General features: G+C 50.7%; 1 protein-coding gene across 5 annotated transcripts in view; it reads right to left on the bottom strand.

The window, feature by feature from the left end:
* The window catches only part of Ahnak (AHNAK nucleoprotein), an 83,439-nt gene extending 79,579 nt beyond the window's left edge, over positions 1–3,860 (bottom strand). The window contains exon 1 of one of the 5 annotated variants that reach the window (XM_060386207.1): positions 3,687–3,860. The gene's annotated coding sequence lies outside the window, so the exon portion shown is untranslated. The remainder of the gene's footprint in view (positions 1–3,686) is intronic. The other 4 variants (XM_021651840.2, XM_060386215.1, XM_021651841.2 and 1 more) reach the window with 4 other exon arrangements.
* Between the last annotated feature and the right edge of the window lie 8,515 nt (positions 3,861–12,375).

Below are 12,375 nucleotides of genomic sequence, written 5' to 3'. Positions count from 1 at the left end.
CCAGAACCTCCGCTCCAGCCCCCAGGGACCAGGCAGGATGCCGCTCCCTAAGAGGCTGTGTGCAATGCCTTGCCCAGCTCAACCTCCATCTGGGGGACTATATACCCAACGCTGCCCTATCCTTCTTGAGGTCCTCTGGACAAACTTAAAGCTTTGACCATACAGGATAAAGAAGCTCCCTTCAGTACATAGCTGCAGTCTCTGCACACTGACACGGAACTTCCACCTTAGAGCAGTCAATCATTGCCTCTGTCCTCCAAGTCCCAGGAGGCCAACAGAGGTGACACATCCAGAGTGAGGACACCACGAACAGCCAACAGGACCTCTTCTCACAGGTAATAACACAAACTTCACTGAAAGACACAGAGGCTCAAGGCCACGGTCAAACCCAAGACCAATTATTTGAGCTTTAGCCCACTTTCTAGCTAAGAGAAAGAAAGAGGAGCTTATCAAAGCACACACAGACATTTCTGCAGAAACATACTGTGACATATCCCTCTATACCAACACTTCTTGGACACACTCAGACAAAGATAATACTATGATCTGGGAAGCTTTGGAAGCCAGCCTCATGGTCCAGTGGTCAAATACAGGAACTTCAAGTTCCTAGGGGCCTGGCTGAAGCCTGAAGGGGGCAAAGAGTGCAGAAAGCCCTAGACACTCACCACTACTGCGGCCCAAGTCTACAGCACATTCTAAATTGGCAGCCACCTCCCTTCCCCTAACCTAAGTAAGTGTAAGCACGTGGTCAGCCCAGCCCCAAGGAGAGAGACTTGAGGGTGTCCAGGCAAAGATCCCTTCAGAAGTCAGACTAGCTCTCCCGGTCTGCCTCTCTTGTCTGTCTCCAGGCAGTTCCCAAGTTCTGAAGAGGTAGTGCTCCACACACTCATCCACCCCCACAGCTTCACCCTAACCCCTCAAACCAGCTCCTCAGGCTCAGAGCGCTGTGCTTTGCCAGAACCTGACAGGCAGTTCCAAGTAGAACAGAAGAGTTAGGTCTACTGCTGCTCTTTAAGAAGCAGAGCCTCCCTGGGCCTAAAGTGAATTGGGGGGGGCATAGCTCATTCCCTGCCCTTGCCTAATGCCACAGAGCTCCTTGGTCCACTCTCTCACCTGTCCTTTCCTGAACCTGAACCTGGGGTGCTAGGCCAAGACTCTGCATAGCTCCTGACCTCCATATTATTAGCATTAAGCCTTGAATGACTCACATGTCTCCCCGAATGTCCTGGTTCTCTTAGCCATGTCCGTTTGCATAATCACTTAGGGACAAGAGCTTTAGAAAGAAGTTCAGACATCTTCCAGATGTTATCCCTATCAGCACTCAAGGGTGAGTCCTTTACTAGCTCAGCTCCCATGCTCCCAGTTTCTTTCCCACACTGCCTTGCCCATAACTCAGCTCAGAGGAAGAGAGTGCAACTTAAATGAGGGGTTCCCTTCTACCTCACAATCTGCACACTCTACAGACCAGATACAGGCCTCGCCCTTATAGTTCCTTCAGGTGAGAAAAGAAAGCTACTGGCTCATTGAGCTTGGGAAAGGGAAAAGAGACCCATCCTACCCCAGAGACTTCCCTCATGGGGCAGGACCAAAGCAGCCCTACTCACCTAAGCTACTCTCAGTATGGGCAGAGCCCCTTAAATGTTTCCCAAGGCACCTTCTGCCTTCCCTCCCCTCTCCCAGTCACCTGTGAGGACAGCAACCAGCTGTCCTGTGAACTCAGCTCAACACCTATTATATGTCAGGCTGCTGTTAGGAAAGGGGTGCAGTAAGATGGTTCCTGTGGTTGAAGCTTATTTTTTGTTTGTAGTTTGCTTGCTTGCTTGTTCTTGGAGACAGGTTTTTCTCTTTATAGCTCTGGCTCTCCTGGAACTCACTCTGTAAACGAGGCTGGCCTCAAACTCATGTAGAGATCCACCTGCCTCTGCCTCCCAAGTACTGAGATTAAAGGCATGAGCCACCACCACTTGAAACTAAATTTTAAGGGCAGACTGTTTCAAAACCATTTATTGGGAGTCTAGCAGTGTTCTGGGGACAGAAGTAGATCTCTGGGTCCTTTTTCTCCTGGGAATTGCAGGTCACTCTCCAAGGCCCCCAACGACCTCGGGGAAACGTTTCTACAAATTCCCTCCAGAGAACAGGAACCGCGTGTCCTCAGAGACAGCCCAGGGCCACACCCTGCCACACCAGGGTGCCAACTGAGGCACCATGCGTGCAAATCCTCTGTGGTCACATTGTGCAAAAGTGACAGTACATCGGTAAACACCACACACACACACACCACACCGGGAACATTCTAAGTTGTCAAGGCTCAATTTGAGTTATGGGATATCCCCGGGTCCCCTCTAACAGTCTTCCAAAGCTCACCCTTAAGTACAGCTAGTCCTGCTGCCAACCCAGCGCTACCCATGGGTCTGTGTTCCCCAAACCCGCCCTGGCACTCACTGCAAGGGACTCCCAGCCAGAGGAGGCCCAGGCCCTCGCACACTGCACATCCCCTCCCTGCATGGGAAAGCCTTACATAACACAGCTCTCTGCACACACCCTAAGCGCTGCCTTTCCAACCCCACAGCAGGATCTTGCCCCCCGCCCTCTTCGCTGGCGCACACTGCAAAAGTGGAGGGTTCCAGAGAGAGCAGCAAAGTCCTTCACCTACGCCCTACGCTCAGGCCCCCACCGCCTACACACCAGCTCTTTCCCCCTCCCCTTTGCCCCTCACCACTTCCCCCCCCCTCCCGAGCCCCGAATTCTGGTTTGAATTAGTCACCGGCTCCAACCACTACATTCCTCAGGCTGCTGGCGTCCAGCCAGGCGCTGGGGCGGGGACCATCCCGCCCGGACGAGTTTGGGAGTGGGGTGGGGTAGGGAGAAAGCACCGCCCCTAGAAGGAGCAAAGGAGGTTCTGGGGACCGAGTCGATTACTCAGCCCCCTCCCCGCCCACCCCAGTGCAGGAATCTCCGTAATTATGTCCCCTCCACCCCCACTCCCACCCATCCCGCAGGGAGGCCCACTGCAAACTTCCAGGCTCCGACGCCCTGGAGGAAGAAGGGAGTTTTCTGGATCTGGGAACGTGGAGGGGCAAGACTAGGGCGGGGCAGCTGAAGGGGAGCTGCTGAAGGCGCCGCTAGGAGCTAGGAAGGGAGAGGCCGGTGGTACAGAGCAGGGTGGGGCTGACGGGACTCCGGACACGAAGTTCAGGGCTGAGGTGTGCGGAGCCGCGAAGGACAGCAGAGGTGGCACGCGGTGCAGGGGTGCGGCGAGGGGGGGGGGGGACTGCGACAGGGGATCTCGGAAAACTTCTCCAGTAAACAGGGAATAGGAACCCAGCAGCGCTCTGTGCCACCGCCCCAAAGAGAGGGGGTGGGACGGGGGCCATCAGGCCAAGAACGCAGCGCCCTACAGTGCAGTTGGGACGACAGCCCGCCCGCGGGAGAAACAAGCGCAGCAAAGCACACTTCGAGTCGATTTCCTAACTTAGTCCAACTTGTGCCCCAACTTCGGAGACACAGCTTCTCTCCCAGAGCGCGCCGCGTCGCCTGTCCCAGCAGCAACTAGCGGCCGGGTTTGCTCCAAACTGTTGCAAACCTCGCAATGACACTACTGCAAATGCAGCTCGCCCGAGTCCTTCCCTCCCCTAGTCACCCGCACCCTCAACCCAGACCGCAGCACCCGGCGCTTGGATCCCTACCTGCGGGCTCAGCCCCAGGACGCAGCCATAGCCGGAGTAGGGCCCGAGGTCGCAGTGCTGTGACTGCTGGCGACAGCGAGCCCCAGTCGGGGCGGGTCTGGCAGGGCAGACAGTGCAGTCCCCGCGGCAGAGCTGCTCCAAGTGGCCGGGCCCCCGCGCGCGGAGGCGGCTCTTGTAACTCGGGCGGGTCTGCCCCGAGCTGTGGGGAGAGGGCGGGGCCGGGCGGGGCCCGAACAGGGCTGGGACCCGAGAGAGAGACTAAGGCTGAAGCCACACGGGAGTGGGCTGCTGAGAGGAGAACGCAGAGGGGCTCTGGGTCGAGGAGGCTTCGCCTTTTCCCTTCCCCTATCCCATCTATTGCTCCTGTCCCGGGTCTGGATATTTCTACCCCAGTTTAAATAGTGTGTGTTCACCGGAAAGAAATTCCTGGAAACGCGGGAGCAGGGGCTCACTATCACAGCTGAAATCCTTCGTCAACCCATTCTGCAGGAAGAGCCATGAAGCTCAGATGATTCAACCTCGACCTCCAGCCTCAACACAGACCTTTGAGCTTTCTCTCAAGCTTAAACACTCTAGTCTCAGGCCCTAGGCTCCTCTCTATGTTCCCAAGCTTCTTGCGGCCGCGCCCATTTCTCGCCCTTCAGGCTCTTTCATCTCCTTCTACAAAATACTCTTAAGACTCTTAAGACTCAGACCCGACCCCTAGGAATGGAGTCACATATGCACCACACTATAATGCCTTTCAGCGTCTGCAGACACACGAAGAGTCAGGTCTGCAGCGATTGGACGAGCCACAGAACTGCTCACCCTTTTCTGTAAACCCTGTCCCCTCTTCACCGCCCCCTATGCCTTTTGGGTGTTTTGTTTAGTTTGGGGAGGGGGCACAGTCTATGTAGCCCCGGCTGTCCTGGAACTGGCTAGAAGCTGCCTCACAGATTCGCCTCCCTAGGATTAAAGGTATGCCCCTCTAAGCTTGAGGACCCAGCTTTTTCTTTGCTCCCCCAGTCCTTCTGCTGCCCTTCCCACAGCTCCTCCCCCATATTCCCATTTGCAACTTGCTCAGCTCCCCAATTTACAGCCATTTCTCACAGCCACTTCTAACTATATGGGGATTTTATTAAATGCTTAATGATGGGGTTGCAGGGATCTTCTGGCTACATCCCCCCTCCACACTTCTCTCTCTCTCTCTCTCTCTCTCTCTTTTCTTCCCCACGAGTTCTACCCTCCCTAGCAGGTGGACACCCAAGTGCCCACTCCAGTTTCCCTTCCTTCCCAAATGCCCCAGGACACTTTAGGCTGGAGAACTGAGACCTTGGCCTGAGGTAGGAGCACCTTTGCTCCAAGATCATGAGTGGGCTGGGTCTGAGACCAGCCCTGCCCTGTCCTCTGAAATGGCAAACATGTTTACAGGCTAAAAATATCAGCCAAGTCTGCTGCCAGCCCTGGGGGCTGTGTCCAGGTCCAGTTACCGCACAGGGTACAGGCAGCGGGGGGAGGGAAACAACAGAAGGGAGGGATGGACAGCAGACACATATATAATGGACACACCGAGGTGGAGAAGAGTAGATAGAAATTCAGACAGGCATGGACGTGTAAAGACAGGCAGAGAATTGGCCACTAACATTCATATTCTCTCTCTCTCTCTCTCTCTCTCTCTCTCTCTCTCTCTCTCTCTCTCTCTCTCTCAACCCCACCAGACATCATCACAAGCTCACTGTCTGTCATAGGCTCAATCTTTCCCAAAAAAATCTACCTCTTTCCCCCACACTCACCAAGACCTACATAGTGAGTTCCAGACCACCCAGCAGTATGCAGTAAGAATCAGGCCGAAACACTTCTCAAAAAAATAAAACTTAGCAGGGCAGTGGTGGTGCACGCCTTTAGTCCCAGCACTCCCCAGCACTCAGGAGACAGAGACAGGCAGATCTTTGTCTATAGAGTGAGCTGGCTGTCCTGTCAGGAAAAACCAACCCAAACAAACAAACAAATAAACCTCAAGAGCCAGTCATATTTTTTCATTTACTTATTTTTTTCAGTGTGTATGAACATGTGGAGGTCAGGGGACAACTTGTGAGAGTCTGTTCTCTCCTCCCCACCTGGGTACCGGGATCAAACAGGTCATCAGACTTGGTAGCAAGTGCCTGAACAAAAGGAGTCATTTCTGAGGCTAGCCCTCAACTGTGATTTAGCCAAACAATGTAGCCCAGGTTGGCCTGGAATCCACAGTGAAGGTTTGGTTGTCCTCATCTGCAGAGTGATTCTACCTTGCCCTCTCTGGTGCTGAGATTATAAGTCTTCACCGCAACATTTTATTTCATTCATTTTGTATGCACGCTCAGGCATTTATTGAGTCAGGTATAATGGTGCATACCTCTAATCTCAGCACTCAAGAAGCAATGACTGGCAACTTCTGTAAGATTGAGGCCAGCCTTGGCTACATTTTGAGACTCTGTATACAAACAGCATTGGTGTTTTGCCTGAATATATGTCTGTGTGAGTGTCAGATCCCATGGAACTGGAGTTACAGACAGTTCTGAGCTGCCATGTGGGTGCTGGGAATTGAGCCTGGGTCCTTGGAAAGAACAGACCGTGCTCTTTAATCACTGAGTCATCTCTCCAGCCCCCTTATTCCATCTCTTAAACATAAACCAAGAATAAGATAAAGTATTCTGCAATTCTGCAAGCCAGGTAATCCCTGTGGTCATTAAAAAAAAAAAAAAAAATCAGTGCTTCCATAAGGATGAAGGGTATTTGCTAGGTGTTGTTTTTGTTTTGTAAGTACTAGCAATTGAGCCCAAGGCCTCTTACATGAGAAATGAACACTGTAAAACTGAGTGTCAACCCAGTCTTTGAAATTTAAGCAATACAAACAGCCAGAACCATAAAAATTATGCTTCTGTCTAGTGTGGTGGCACATTCTGAGGCTATCTGGCCTGACCCCTAGGAGTCAGGCTCATCTGTGACCTTGTCTACATAAAGATTTCAAAGTCAGCCTGGAATACATAATAGCTTGTCTCAAAAAAAAGAAAAAAAAAAAAAGTAAATGTCTCCCTTTTTCTCTACCCAGACTCTCCCCCAAAAAGTCACCAGGTAATAACTTTATCAACAGATTTTTAACTTTGAAGAGTCTTCTCCCCCAGGGATGTGGGGGACACACACCTTTAATCACAGGAGAGGCAGGCAGATCTCTTGAGTTTGAGGCCAGCCTGGTCTACAGAGGGAGTTCCAGGACAGCCAGGGCTACACAGAGAAACCCTATCTCAAACAGAGAGAGAGAAGCATTTTCATTTGATTCCTTATAAGAACAGGTTTCCTTATGTATGTTCAAATGGAAACTGATTTATTCCTGGGCTTTCAGGAAGGTAGCTATGATGTGATGAAAGCCCAAAGACGTGGGGTATCTGCAAGGAGCATCCCAGGCAGGGTAGGAGTGGTTGGAGGAAGAGAAGGAAGGATGTGGGCATCAGTCGCCTTAACTCTACACACTGTATCGGCCCCTCAGGAGGGAGAGCTTCCTGAGCTCTGAGCCAATTGCATCTGTCCTAGTGTTTGTTCTGGCCACCCTCGTGGTCAACAGGAAAGAAGGCAGGAGGGCAACAGTTAGCAACAGTCCAGACACTTCATTCAGGGCTAATGATGCCAAGAATACCTGGTCAGGGCAGAGTTCTGGGAACTGGCTCCTGTCCCATTTCAGGCTAAGAGAACAGAGATGGGATCACTTCAACCCAGATCCTTAAAGATCATGATCCTGTGATTGGAACCAGACCTGGGATTTCCTAAGAAACCCAGAGTGGGTTGTTTTCAAGTTTTCAGACAGATATGACGGTTCCTGTAATCAGAATGCTCAGTAGGGTGGGGCAAGAGGGTCACTGAGTTCCAAGCCAGCATGGACTATATAGTTCTAACCCAGCTTGGCCTTTGCCTCAAAGAATCACAATTTTTCTTTCAGTGTTTTAAGTGGAAATTCTGCCTCCTACCCACACCCCATGCCATATTTTCTTGTCCCACCCATTGTAATGGCCATTGTATGTGATTCTGCAACAGATTTTCATATATTAGCTCACTTAATCCTCACATACCCTGAGATGGAGGCACTTGATAAGGAAATGGTCTCAGAGGGGTTACTGATTTACCTAAAGTCATATAGCCAGCAAAGGAAGAGTTAAAATTCCTAGTCACTTACACTCCTTAAAGATAAGGGATTTTCTTTCTTCCTGTACTGGGGGAGGGGGGCACTGGCAGACATTCAGCAATCACTCAGAAACACAAGAGTTGTTTCGTTTTTGTTTTTTATTGTAGTGCTAGGGATCAAACCCAGGGTCTCATCCATGCTAGGAACACACTTCACCACTAAGATATATCTCCCCAGCCCTCAGTGACATGTTAATTTAATTCATGCTCTCCTGATATAACTGGCTCCAACACCCTTGCTCCTTGTATAAGTGTCTTGCCTCTCTATCACAAGTCTTGTCCAGACTGTCAGGCTTCAAGGAACAATTCCCCTACTTGAAGATCTTTGTTGCAGCTGCACAAACATTACTGTCCATCGAATACTGGGCCCAGAGTTCTGTCAGTAGGCAACAGGGAACTGGGCAGGATAGAATCCCTGCCTTCCAGGCACCGAGTCCAAAAGGAATGGCTCAGACCCCTTACCCATCTTCTCAGTTCCTTGCCAGTTCTGTTCAGAAAATTAAGTTGTCTTTTCTGTCCCATCTTTTTTTCTGCTACCCTATACCCAACACCAGATGCATGAGCAAATCTCTCTCTTTCATAGATACACTCACTCACTCACTCTATTAAGAGTCACCTCTGCCCTAACATTGCAAAGAAAACCCATGTTTTCTTCAAGGTTTCAGACAGCTGCCAACACTGGCCAGGGTTCAGGTCAGCTGCAGGAGTGACACCCTTCGGAGGCGTCCCGCACCTCAGTCCTCCAGACTCACAAACAAAGCTACATGAGCTCTAGGACTCGTCACTGGGATAACCCAGCTTCCAGAAATGACGTTCCTACCCTGGGGGGGTTCCCTGAAATGAAAGAGTTATGAGTATGTGTGTGTGATAAACCTTAGGCTCCTAGGTTGCTAAGCAACATGACTATGTTTTGTTCCTATTATGCCTGTTTCCATAGTAACCACAAAGGGGAGCTCTGTGGATGGGCCCTCTGCCAGGGGATTCCCCTTCCCCTCCCTTCATTGCCACAGCCCCTTCTTCTGAAATCCCTACATTAAAGAAAAAACCTAACAGCTTTTTAAGTGTGATCCTGGAAAGGAAGTATGCTGCCTATTTGCAGTCTCCTCAGAAATGTCGGCCTTCCCCCACTGGAGGTCCTTTTGGACAGCTCCTTTAAAAACAGAAAAATGACTGCCAACTCTTTTGAGGGCCATGGGGTTCCCCCAGAGACCCTCTCCACCCACCAAGCCCCAGGCCTAGAAGACCATGTTAAACAGGCCCTTCTCCGTTTACTCTTAGCTCTTTCCTATCCAACCAATTAGGCAGTTCTGGAATCTAAACCTTTTTCATGCATTCTCAAATTCTGAACTCTCCCCTCTTAACCAAAATACAAAACCAAGTAAGACCACTCTTCCTCCGTTCAGTGCAAATCTCAGCCTGTAACTAACCTCAAACTTCAAATAAGGACTTCCTGAGTTGCTCAGAGTAATAAAGGGAATCCCTCCATGGCACTGGGTCCTAATGAAATCTTCAGGGCGAAGTAGAGTCCAAGTTAAAGATAGTTAGGGAACAAGACTAATGGAACAGAAGGCAGGAAAAGAGCCAAGTAGAGGGAAGGGTGGGTACCTCCACAGCAATGGACAGACTCTAGACATGGGGGTGCTGTGGGCGATTAGGGGGAAAATCAAGACAAAACATGATTGCTTAAGGGAGGGGAGGAAAGGAAGAGGAGGACAAGTACGCAGACTGGGCCTGCAGTGTTGTAAATAGGAGCAGAGGGAGGGAGCTGGGATGAACAGAATAGCTCCAGCTTGCTGTCCCTCCCTAGAGGGACAGGGAGGGGCAGGGATTGGGGAACACTAGCTTTGACTCTTCCTTGGATTCAGCTTTCCAACTTCCTCTTCCTTCCTGGGAGAAAGGAATGCCAGCTTGGGTTTCCCTCCCTCTTTGGTCCATACTTCCCTAAGCCCAGCTTAAGGACATCAGGACAGAGAAGGAAGGGCCTAGGCTGCCCAGAGCCTGAGTCACCACATAGTTAAGGTTCCCGTCATTCACGATCTTGCCTCTGCTACACCCTATGCCCTCTGCCCGCCCCAGGACTTAGATTGCTGTAGCTGACCCTGCCCTGGGACTTGTTTCACTTCTAGGCTTCTTAGCACAGAGCTCTGAAGTGCTGGAACCTTTGGAAGATAGCCTCTCCTTACCCTCCAAAAGCTTCCTTCTGTTGTCCACTGTCATTACATCGTCCTCTGAGGGAAGCATTCTCCTACTTTGGAGCAAAGGTGACTCAGTATGTGGCTGCAAGAACTAAGACTTGGAAGTACGTGATAAGTCACTTCCCCTCTCTGGGCTCCAGTTCATTCACATGTGAAATAAAGGATGACCTGAGATGGTCTTACTGACAGTCCCTGAGGTACATTCTGTGAGCCTGAGTCAAAGAAGTGGATAGTTACTATTTGGAGAATGGGATAAAAGGGATATGTTCACTAACCCCTATCCTAACAGTAGAAATGAATGGTAAAGGGATGGGTGGGGCAGGGCGGGGCTAGGGCCCGGCATTGCCACCAGAAGTCAGCCAACACCCTAAGCAACCGGCTGACTCAAGCCCCACATGGTGAAGGCCCAGCTGGAAAGTGCACTATAGCTCTGCAGCTGGGTGAGTCAGGGGGAATGAGGATCTCCCTAATGACTGGCTAGGGTCCTGCTGTAACACTCTCCCTTAAATCTACAAGGTTGTCAGTCCCACCTCAGGCCTCACTTCCTTTCTGCCTCCCTTTCCTGTTCAGCTGTTTCCCACTCCTATCTGACCTAGGCAACCCTTTCCTCAGCCCTCAAAGCCAGCTCTCCTAAGCCTCCACTAGTTCCCTCATGTCCTGCCATGCTCCCAACTACCATTAGGTCTGCTCATCCTCACTGTCCACCCCCAATCCTGGCAGAACCAGCCAGATAATTGTAAAAAGGCTGAGCCAGCTAGAGGCCTTCACATAACAGCTGCTGCTGCAGCAAGGGGATGGGACAGCTGGAAATAGAGGCACATTCCATGGGAGATCCTATCAAAAAATAGTCCCACAGTCTGACCACCAGCTCCTGATCTGTGCAGTGTTAGGCATGGAGACACAGCTCCGTTGGTTGAGTGCTTACTTAGCATGCGCAAAGCTCTGGGTTCAACCTCCCAACATTCTATAAGCCGGGTACAGGATGTCACACCTGGCAATCCTAGCACTAGGAAGGTGAAGGGGAACTAGAAGTATAAGGTCACTCTCTGCTATATAAAGAGCTCAAGGCTAGGGTGGGCTATAGAACACCCTCTTTCAAAGAACCAAACTATTATCAACAGGCTCCCTGAAGAAGTCAAGGAAATAAAAGGGAGACCTGGAAAACTGAAGGGACCCAGAAACACAACCAAGATGAACCCAAGGTATTCTTCCCTTTTCTCATTTATTTAACTTTACATCCTTGTAGCCCCTTCCCTTTTCTCCTCCCAGTCCCACCTTCTCTCCCTCCATGATTAAAGTGAATAGCGACACTCTGAAGTCATTCCCTGGAGAAGGGTCTCTACCCCAGCCCTAGGTACTTGAGCACAGGACATCCCAGAACTCCACTAGAGTAAGAGACAGCCTACTCTCTGGGAGCCATGCCAGCCTGATTAGTGCACACAGACAGGAGCAGGTGGTAGCTTCTCTAACCTTCAGGGACATCCATATTTCAACTGCACAGCACAAGTGGACCCTTAACTACATCAAACACACAAAGGATCAGAACAAACTGGGATGTTAAAATACCTTTGGTTTATGGCCAAATGTATGAAGCATATGTATGGAGGAACGTTCTGAGGACTGCTGGTTGTCAAGGAAACTTTATTAATTTCAGAAATGCCTGGGTGGGGCCCTCAAAACACTTCATTCCTCTTCAACACTTTAGAACTCCCCGCCCCCCCTGCACATCTTTCAAAAGGGGAAGTGGCACATTTGGGGCATGTGGGCAGCTGGAGGGATGGGTCCAACCCAGAGAGCAGCAGCTGTCCAGATCTAACATGAATGGGGGAAAAACCTAAGTCTATCATGGAAGGACTTTAAAGATTTATGCAGAATTGCCCACAAAGCTACAATAAATAGTTACTTAAGATCCACCAACTTACCTACAAACTAAACCAAGGCTCTGCATTTCCAGTCACACTCCAGGCTCTGTACAGATTCTGAGTGAGGCGACTGCAACTCTAGACCCTGACACCCCCCTGGTTTCTTTCAACCTCCTTGAGCGGAGATTCTGCCCAGTAAGTGGATACAATGGCTTCCTTCCCTCATTCTACTAGTTTTCCAAGATCCTACTGTGTTCTCAGCTTGACCCATTCCCAACACCCTCCCCTCTGCCCTTGACCCCGAACTCGGCCAGCTTGTTGTAGGCAGTGCTGCCAACTCTAGACAGTGGCTGGCGGCACACAGGCACACAGGGAAAACTACCTGACGCCCAGAGACATTCACAGGCTCGTGCTTGTACTGGTGGCTGACGGCAGAGAAGA

Source organism: Meriones unguiculatus, chromosome 1 (assembly GCF_030254825.1).
Source record: "Meriones unguiculatus strain TT.TT164.6M chromosome 1, Bangor_MerUng_6.1, whole genome shotgun sequence".
Taxonomy (NCBI): domain Eukaryota; kingdom Metazoa; phylum Chordata; class Mammalia; order Rodentia; family Muridae; genus Meriones; species Meriones unguiculatus.
The sequence above is the reverse complement of the archived record's forward strand: the minus strand, read 5'-3'. Positions and strand labels throughout refer to the sequence as shown.